The following is a 9,391-nucleotide window of genomic DNA, read 5'->3' on the forward strand; positions in this document are numbered from 1 at the left end:
TGGATTTTGTGAATCGTTGAGTTTTGGGTTCGTTTAAGCCTTGGAATTTGATAGTTTTGGATCATTGGGAAGTTTGGGAACTTTGATTTTTGGATTTGGAAGTGGTTAGGTGTGTTTTTGGGAGGTTTGGGATGAAGGAGATTGAGTTTGTGGTTGGTTCTAGGTGGGGGGTCGCGGCCCAAGCTCGAAGAAGTAGGTGAGACATTTTGGCCTTGCTGGGCGCCGCGGCCCTTGCTCCTGGTGTGGCTGGGGGCTGCGGCTCAGGGTGCTAGGGCCGCGACTCTTGGGTGGTTTTGAGTCCATTTGAGTGTTTTGATCTTGGGAACTTGGTTTTAGGCCTCGGGATTGTTCCTACTACCCGAATTAGTGGGGATTGATGTCCCAGAGGCTAGATCTTGGTTGGGAAACCTTTGTTTCTCATTTTATTGATGGTGTCCCATATTTGGTTATGACTAGGCGATCGTTAAGGGACTAAAAGTCATATCGTTCTCAAGGGTCGTTCTTTTATTCATTCTCGCTCGAATCAGAGATAAGAAAACGACACCCCATATGTGACATGCATGATTGTTGTTGAGGCATGTTGGTTGATAAATGTGGACATTGATTGCATATTAAATGCTTAGTAGAGCTTGCTTACTTGTGTATGGCATTGATTAGTCAGGGACGGCACTGGTCGGATATTACTGACCTGTGAGTCAGAAACGGCATAAGGGTCCTGAACGCAGGGCTGATAAAAGATTAATTCTAATCGATATTAGCGTTGAATGACTCTATGGCATTAATGCTGGATCAAACCTAAGGTCGATGAACATTATAAGCGCTTGACTTGTCTAAGCTAGTTACTCAGAGCCAGGGCCTAAGGCCTAGGTGACTGCTTATCACATGGCTAGGGAGCAGAATCCCACGATTATGACTCTATGGTCATGCGATAGGTTATATTGGTGACCTGTTCATTGAGCACCTATCTTGATAAGCTAGTGAAAGGATCACTTATTTGTAAAGCCTCGGTGACCCTATCATCACATGGCTAGAGGGAACGGAATCCACCTTAGTGACTTTTGCAACTGTCATTCATCTGTTTTGGACTGAAAGTCCTGAATGATTATTATGATCATTGTTGATATTATATTCATGCGATATTGTGTTTTCTTGCTGGGTTTTGGCTCATGGGTGCTATGTGGTGCAGGTAAAGGGAAAGAAAAGCTCCCCAAGCCTTGAATGGAGAGCTTAGGTGGTGCTGTGTACATATGCGGCCACTTGACCACCACGACCAAGGAGTTCTCAGAGGAACTAGGGGGTTTACCCTATTTTTGCCGCTTAGGTCGGCGAGTTGTAAATTTAAAACAGTAATTACCATTTTGAGTTGTAAATAACTTGTAAACATCTTTATGGGCCCATGAACAGTTTTATGTTCTAAACAAAATATATCCTTTCCTTTTGATTGGTTTTCCACCTTAGTCTGTTAATAATACCTAGAAGCACATTTTTAACCAAAGAACTCGGGTAGCGAGTTAAATTTCTAGTTCATCATAACTGTTCTGGGGTAACCAGGGCATTACAGCCGAGCATATTCTACAACTAATACACTTCCTTGCTTCAGACTAGCGAACTCCTCGATCCTTGAAGCGATGACGGCCGAATTGTAGTACTTTTTGTGGAACAGCTCCACAAATCTGGTCCAATTCATGGTGGCGACATCGTGAGTCTGTTGTACTAGGTCCCACCATATTCTAGCATCCTTCTTAAGCAGAGACAAAATGCAGTATATGCGGTCCGCGTTGCCGAGATTCATGTGTGTTAGGATTGGCTCCATATTTCTGAGCCATTCTTCCACCTCGAAGGAGTCTGTTGTCCCTTCAAAATTTGGAGCGTGTTGCTTACGAAACCGCTCATAAATTGGCTCCATGTGCTGAGCGGGGTATGGCGCATAGTTTGCCATTGGCCATCCCCCATAAGGACCTACTTGATGGGGTGCTTAAGCCATATGTTGAGGCTTTGGTTGCAGCTAAGGCTGAGCATATTTTCGTTGTTGTTCCAGTCATTCCTCAACTTGCAATCATAGCCTGGCAATTTTTGCAGTGTTGTCAACCGACGGCGGCGGTGCATTTCGATTGGCATTAGCACGCACTCCCCTTCTACGAATGGGAGGGGCTTCAATGCTCTCAGGAGCGGCATTGGAGACATTGATATTGTTGCGAGCAGATCTTCTGAGCGACATCTTCAGCAGAGTTCTAACAGTTGAGAAAAACATGTTAGAACTTACCTTAATAGGTTCCAAAGCAAAACTTAATCTAAGCAAACATAACTCGGACCTATCAATTATGATTTCTTATGAAAATAATTATATAAGACTTCTTTATAATTAGGGTGTGTTTTTAAACTTAGAAAAATAAGCCATCTTTATTATTTTCTAAGTGTGTTTCTAATTATCCTATATGACTTAATTCTCAGGCTCGAAACTCATTGTTGTTCCAAAGTTAACCTTACTGAGGGAAGGCTGGGATCAGTAAAATCGTTCCCACTACTATGGCCTCCTCACTCTCAATATAGAACCCTGGTTCATTGATTTGTATCCACCATCACCGAACTTAGTCATTATTTTTTAAATTTATTATTTATTATGATTGCAAAATAAAATCAAACTCATACATGTCATCAAAATAACAATGATATTAATTTGGAAAAACTGTTTTCACTAAGTACAATCATAAAGGCAAAATAATAAATAAAATAAATAAAGAAACTAATCTATTCTAAAATTCGGGATATTCTACATCAGATCCTTCATCTAACATGTCATCATCTATCTCTTCATAATCATCATTTTCGTGAGCCTCAAAAATTCCTCGGGGAAGATTCGTAAAGATTCTATTCTTTTGTTCTCTTGTGAATTGGAATTCCATCTTAGAGGTAAACCTAATTATGAGAAAATAATATCTCATCGCCACTGGTATTTCATCTTCATCATCTATTGTCTCTCATATTTCTTCCAAAGCAGCAATTACAAAAGGAAAATATTTAAAAAGCCTAATTACTAAAATATATTATTCCGTAGCTCTCATCATTATTTGCTTAGTTGTTTGGAGATGAACTATTTGATTATGGAATAAAAGTAATCTCCGAGTGATTCTTTCCAATATTCCTACTGTATTTATTGGTTCTCTAATCCTTTTTAGGGCCTTAATGGCTCGGATATTGTTATATGTTAAAGCTCCCTCCATTCTTAACTGAAAACATAAGACTAAAACGTTAGCTAAACACAGAAACATAATAACTAAAACATAAATACTTACATTGGCGGTTAGACTCGGAGCTTGAGCGTGTGTATCAAGGAGAATTTCATATAAATGAACCGTTGCTCTGATACCAACTGTAATGACCCAACTATTCTAAGACCTTGGACCATTAGAACTGTTGGGGTTTTATGCCCTAATTAAAACCCAAATTCTTTGTAATCTCATTTTATTATCAATAAAAGAATATAAATCATTTTTTGACTTGGTTAATCACTTTGCTCACATGTTTTATTTTCATGATTATTTATTTAATATAAACTTCTATTAAATCCCGAGCATATAGCTAATCTTATTTATAGTGGCGTAATCACAGTGGAATATAAATATGATTATATGTTCAAAATAAGTTAGTCCTAAGATTAGTCTGTGCACAGGATTTACACTGACTTGCCAATCTACGATATGATCTACTTACACATTACAGTGTTATGTTCTTTCCAGAACATTAGCAAAGTAGATAAGATCAGATGTATTTGTTACATTGGACTGGACCGATATTGACAGTTGATAAGATAAGTAAACATACCGTTACTATCTATTTTAGTCATATCATATAGTTGACCATAGGTCAAATCAATCTCAATTCTGAGTGGTTAGTATTCTAATTGATTGTATTATTTGAGTTCTTTGTCTTGTTCGTTACCAGCTTACCCTACGGACTAACCCATACTTACATCTTGGGAACTTGGTAGTATAATTGAGTGGGAGTGTTAATCATAGATATGAACATCTATAGCTTCTGATGAAGAAGTGAAACGATGGTTTACTTTTAGTTTGGTTCAAGGTGTTAAATGATAGAGATCTCATTTCAGTAATTAAATTAGTTTACTGAAATATCATTTACAAGGAACTAAGTGTTTTAAGGATAAAATACAATGAGGGGTAAAACAGTATTTTAGTCCTATCTCATTGTAGACTGTCTATAGAGGATTGAGTGACAATTATGGTTGTAGCAATGGATAATTAATAGCGTATCTGTATTTGTTATATAGTGTTCTATGAATTCAAGAGTGCAATTCCGAGTCTATAGTGGAGTCACGAGAAATTAATAAGTTAGTAAATTTATTTGTTAGATTTATGATAACTTATTGGAGCTTGATTTCATAGGCCCATGGTCCCCATTGTGCATTGGATAAAATCATCTAGATAGTCTCAATTAATTGATTTAATTATCAAAGTTGACCAAGTCAATTTTGGATAGTTTCATTGAGTTATGTAATTTTGAGAAGAAAAGAGAAATTATGGCAGATTTATTAATTAAGATAAATTGGTATCTAAATTAATAAATAAATTTAAATCAATGTTCAAATTATAAATAATTAATTTGATAAATGATTTAAATAATTATTTAATTAATTAAATCAATACAAGATAATACATGCCTTGATTTTAAGTCCAGTGGGCTTATAATCAAATGAGAAATTTCACGGGCCTAAAGCCCATGATAATTTCGACCTAGGGCTTTAAAATGGCTATTATTTTATTATTTTTTAATTAAATTAAATGGCCTAATTGAGTCTATAAAAGGAGTGCTTAGAGAGAAGTCAAAACATAAGTTTAATCACTGGTTTTCTGATAGTTTTAGATTCTCTCTAAACACAAGTCTTTTTCTAAGCCTCTTTGATTATTTTCTCTTCTTCTTCTTCTCTGTATCTATCTCAGGTGTTGAGAATTTCCCACACTAGTCTAGGTGATTATAAGGATACATTAGAAGGCTGTGAAGAAAATAGAAGATCGGTTCAGTTTCTTGATAATACTCTGCGACATAGATGATACAAGAGTTAGAGAAACTGAAGGAATGACGCTTTCATTCCGCTGAGTATACTGTAAGTATTCTTGTCTTTGTTTCTCTTTGAATTCAATTTTAGAAACATGTTCTAGGTTATCTCATATTAATTTGTTTATTATTAGATCTACATGAAAATAAATAAAGATCATGTATAAATTTTTCCTAATAACTGGCCTCAGAGCATTTGGTAATCTTTATTATCATGCATGAACATGTTAAAAATTGGATTATTTTATGTGTGTTTAATGATTGGATGGTTTTCATGTTTTTATGAAGCATATTGATTTTATGTGAATTTTAGCAATTTTTAGGTTATTTTGTTGTGTTTTTTATGCTATTAATTTTTATATATGTTTTATTTTGTGTAAAACATGTTAAAAATTAATTAGAAAATGGTTTTGGTTTGAAAAATTGCTCAAAAAAAAATTGGAAAAATTTGGCCTAGCTCCCTATGCGTGCGCGCACGACCGCACGCACCCGCGCGCATGCCACGCGATGAACAGTAACCGGTAAACAGTACCATTGGTACTATTCATCCAATTTTTTTTTTAAAATTAAAATTGTGGAAATTTATTATTTATAATCAAAGCCAAAAATATAAGATTTGTTTTGTATTTAAAATTGTTTTTTAAAAGATAAGATATTTTTGTTAGTTGAGATTTAAATAATTAGATATTTTCTAAAAAGATTCAAATTCAAATTTAAAAATAGACTAACAACTTAATTTTAAATCTTTTAATATATTAAAATATTAGAATTAAGATATCAGATATTTAAGATATTTTCTTTTAAATTCTTGATATTTTTATTAAATCTTTATTTGAAAATATAAATATCTTTTTATTATATAGTTTTTAATATTTAAATTATTTGAGATTTGAATATTGTTAGTTAGATATTTTTATGGATATTTGAATTTGTTTAACTGTTCTGAGATATTTTAGGGTTGTTATAACTATTTATATTTTATTTTTTAAAAAATGGTTAAAATATTTGCTTATAGTTGTAACAACACAAGATATTTTTGAAAAACTGTTAAGATATTTATTTTAAAATTTAAAATTGGTTAAATTTTGAAAAATATCATTTTTTTCAGCCAATTAATAAAATATTTTTTTATAAATGAGATTTATATTAACTTTGGTTAATTGTTGATAAATCCTATTTAAATTAAATTAATATATTTTTTCAAATTAACTTAAACCAAGTTGATTGTTGATAAATGAAATTTAAATTAACTATTGTTAATTGTTGATAAATTTAATTTAAATTGACTTATTTTTTTGTAAAAATTTAATTAATTTGAATTTTTTTGATAAATTCTAGATAATTAATTGTGGTATTTTTGCAAATGAAATAAATTGTGGTATTTTTGCATAAATTCATATAATTGCTCATATAGTAACATGATTAGGCTCATCCAATTATAACATGTCTGTTTGCACTATATGTGATATTTTTGCAATTGGGCTTAGATGCATATAGTGGCCCATATGTTTGTTAGATATGTGGTAATTTTGCCAAATAAATTATTAATAAAATGATAGGTTTTATTTGGGCCCATTAGAAAATGTAAAGTTTAAATTCCCTCTTGTGGGTGATTCCACTTGTGAAGGCCCATTTGCTTTGCATGACTATAGTGGGTCTAATCAATTAATAACAATTAATAAAACGAATGTTTAAATTCCTGTCTTTTGGACCTTGTATGGAAGATAGGAGGCCTTTGTAGTAGGAACGACATACTGGACCCAGCCCTCCTCCATACAAGCCCAATTGTTAAGGCTCATTTACCTGAGTTGCACTTAATCGTATATGTTCATTATATTAGTTAAACCTAAATATTGATTAGCAACAAATTAATTATAAATTAATTGAATTTGTTTCAATGTGACACTTTAGAATTAATAAGAAATTATAAGACTTTGGTTTTAAAAATTTTAATCTGTTTAATTTTTTTTGGAAAACCATAGTCATTAATTTTCTAAAAAATAAATAATAAAAATACTATTTTTTATTTTAATAATGAGCTTATTTTAAGATTTTTATTCGATCTCCACCGTTGGTTTAACATAGTCAATAACTTAATGGGGCCTCGAGGCGCTTTGATTTGTCCCCCTACGAAAGGTGTTCATTAGCTATTTTGACAAGGTTAGATTTCGAAAGATAGATAATTATAGATCAATTTCTACTAGACTCACCCCTACGGTGACTACTAGGACTAAATTTATGATTATTGAAACCGTAGGTCTAGCTCATAAAATAAGAGATTTTGTTTTCTTATTTTGATCGAATAGTAGGTTGTTAATAGTGGTGTCAATTATTAAATGAGTTTACAACTCTATTTAACTAGTGGTATTTTTTACTCTCGCCAACCGGGACAAGGATATCATAGATTAGTTAAAAGCCTAAAGAAATAGAGATATGATTGTTTTTGGTATTTTTTCTCATATCTTACATACTTTGGTATATGTTGTGTTATTTCTTGAAATTTGTGTGAATAGAAGTTTTATTGAGAAAATGTGATTGATTTCTATTTTATTGATAAATTGTAGTTTTAAGTTAAGTAGTGTCTGTGTCTACTCCCATCCTCTCTCAACTTTCGATGGAGAAACTCACTGGAGAAAACTTCCTTAATTGGAAGCAGAATATCAACATAGAGTTGATTGGTGACAACTCCGAGTTCTTCATGATTGAGGAATCCAAGGTGGTAAAACTTAGGTTCGACCTACACATACTCTAAAGGTACAATGGTATTTCTAAGTTTTATTTTCCATTAGGGTTTGCACTATGTTTAAGAGTTGAACATTATGAGCATGTTTTTATGATATTGGGTTTGGTGCACGTGTTGCACGGCCCATGCAAAAAGGTTTGGGCTTGTGGCTTAGATGTTTGGGCATGATGTTGTTCTTACAATAAGGTTCTTATTTTATGATTAGGTTTTGATCATTGAAGTAGGATATTTTCCTTGTCAAGACTTACACTCGCACGAAGGTAAGGATGGTAAACATGTTTGCTTGATTGCTAATTGTTATACCCAAAAATTGGAGATCAATAACGTGGCAATAGAGGTGACAAATGGCAGTACATGGTCCGTAAAAGACACATTAAATAGTCAATAAATACATTGACTCCTCAAAGTTGTGATAAAGTGACCTGGTAGACGGACGAAGAATTTGGACTGTTTGAAAGATGTCATAACCAAGCCAAGTGCACCTTGGTCCTAGGAGGCTAAGGAGAATGCATCCTAGGAGGCTAAGGAGAGTGCTTCCTAGGAGAGCTAAGGAGAGTGCCTCCTAGGAGAGCTAAGGAGAGTGCATTCTAGGAGAGCTAAGGGGAGTGCATCCTAGGAGAGCTAAGGAGGGTGCATCGAGGAGAACTCAAGAAAGTGGTCCTAGGAGACCCCAAGGAGGATGTGGTCCTAGGAGACCCCAAGAGAGTGATCCTAGGAGACCCCAAGGATGAGGTCCGAGGAGAACTCAAGAAAGTAGTCCTAGGAGACCCCAAGGAGGATGTGGTCCTAGGAGACCCCAAGAGAGTGATCCTAGGAGACCACAAGGATAAGATGCCAAGTGAAGTGCCTCGGACTTGTCTGAGGAGAGATGCCAATGAGGATGCCTCTGACCACCTTGGTCCGAGGAGAAGGCCACAAGGTCCGATCGGACCTTGATTGGAGGAGGTATGCTCGGACTTGTCCGAGGTGAGAAGCAAGAGGAAATTGCCTTGGACCACCTTGGTCCGAGGAGAAGGCAAGAGGTGCTTGGCTCGGACCACCTTGGTCTGAGGAGAGCCAAGCATATATCACCTTGGTCCAAAGAAATCTTGAAGGAGTAATCAACATGCATGTGAGACTACGTCAAAATCCTCGGAACGACTTTAGCAAGAATTGGTCTAAGCACCCGGGAATCTCTCATTCCTCACTCAAATTGAGGAATCTGTTGTATTTTATATATTTTTTGTAATTTAAATATAAGATGAATAATAAAATATCCCTATCTAAAGGGGATATCAGTTGAGTATCCCAGGGTTATAAATAGAGGGCTTAGGGGATGAGAGAAGGGCTTCTTCCTTCCTAGAGAGAGAAAATAGGGTCTGAGTATTATAGAGAGAGAAAGTGCTGATATTTGAGAGAACTCTTGTATTTTTACTGAAGAAACTCAGTTGGCTCAGTCCATCTGATCTTGAGTATAGGCCTATAAATCACAACTCTAAGTGGATTAGGCTATTACCGACAATCGGGGCTGAACCACTATAAAAATCTCTTATGTTATTTACTTTTTGTTCATAAACTGTCTGTGTCGTTTTACAT

The sequence above is a fragment of the Humulus lupulus genome, chromosome 1 (assembly GCF_963169125.1).
Source record: "Humulus lupulus chromosome 1, drHumLupu1.1, whole genome shotgun sequence".
NCBI classification, from domain to species: domain Eukaryota; kingdom Viridiplantae; phylum Streptophyta; class Magnoliopsida; order Rosales; family Cannabaceae; genus Humulus; species Humulus lupulus.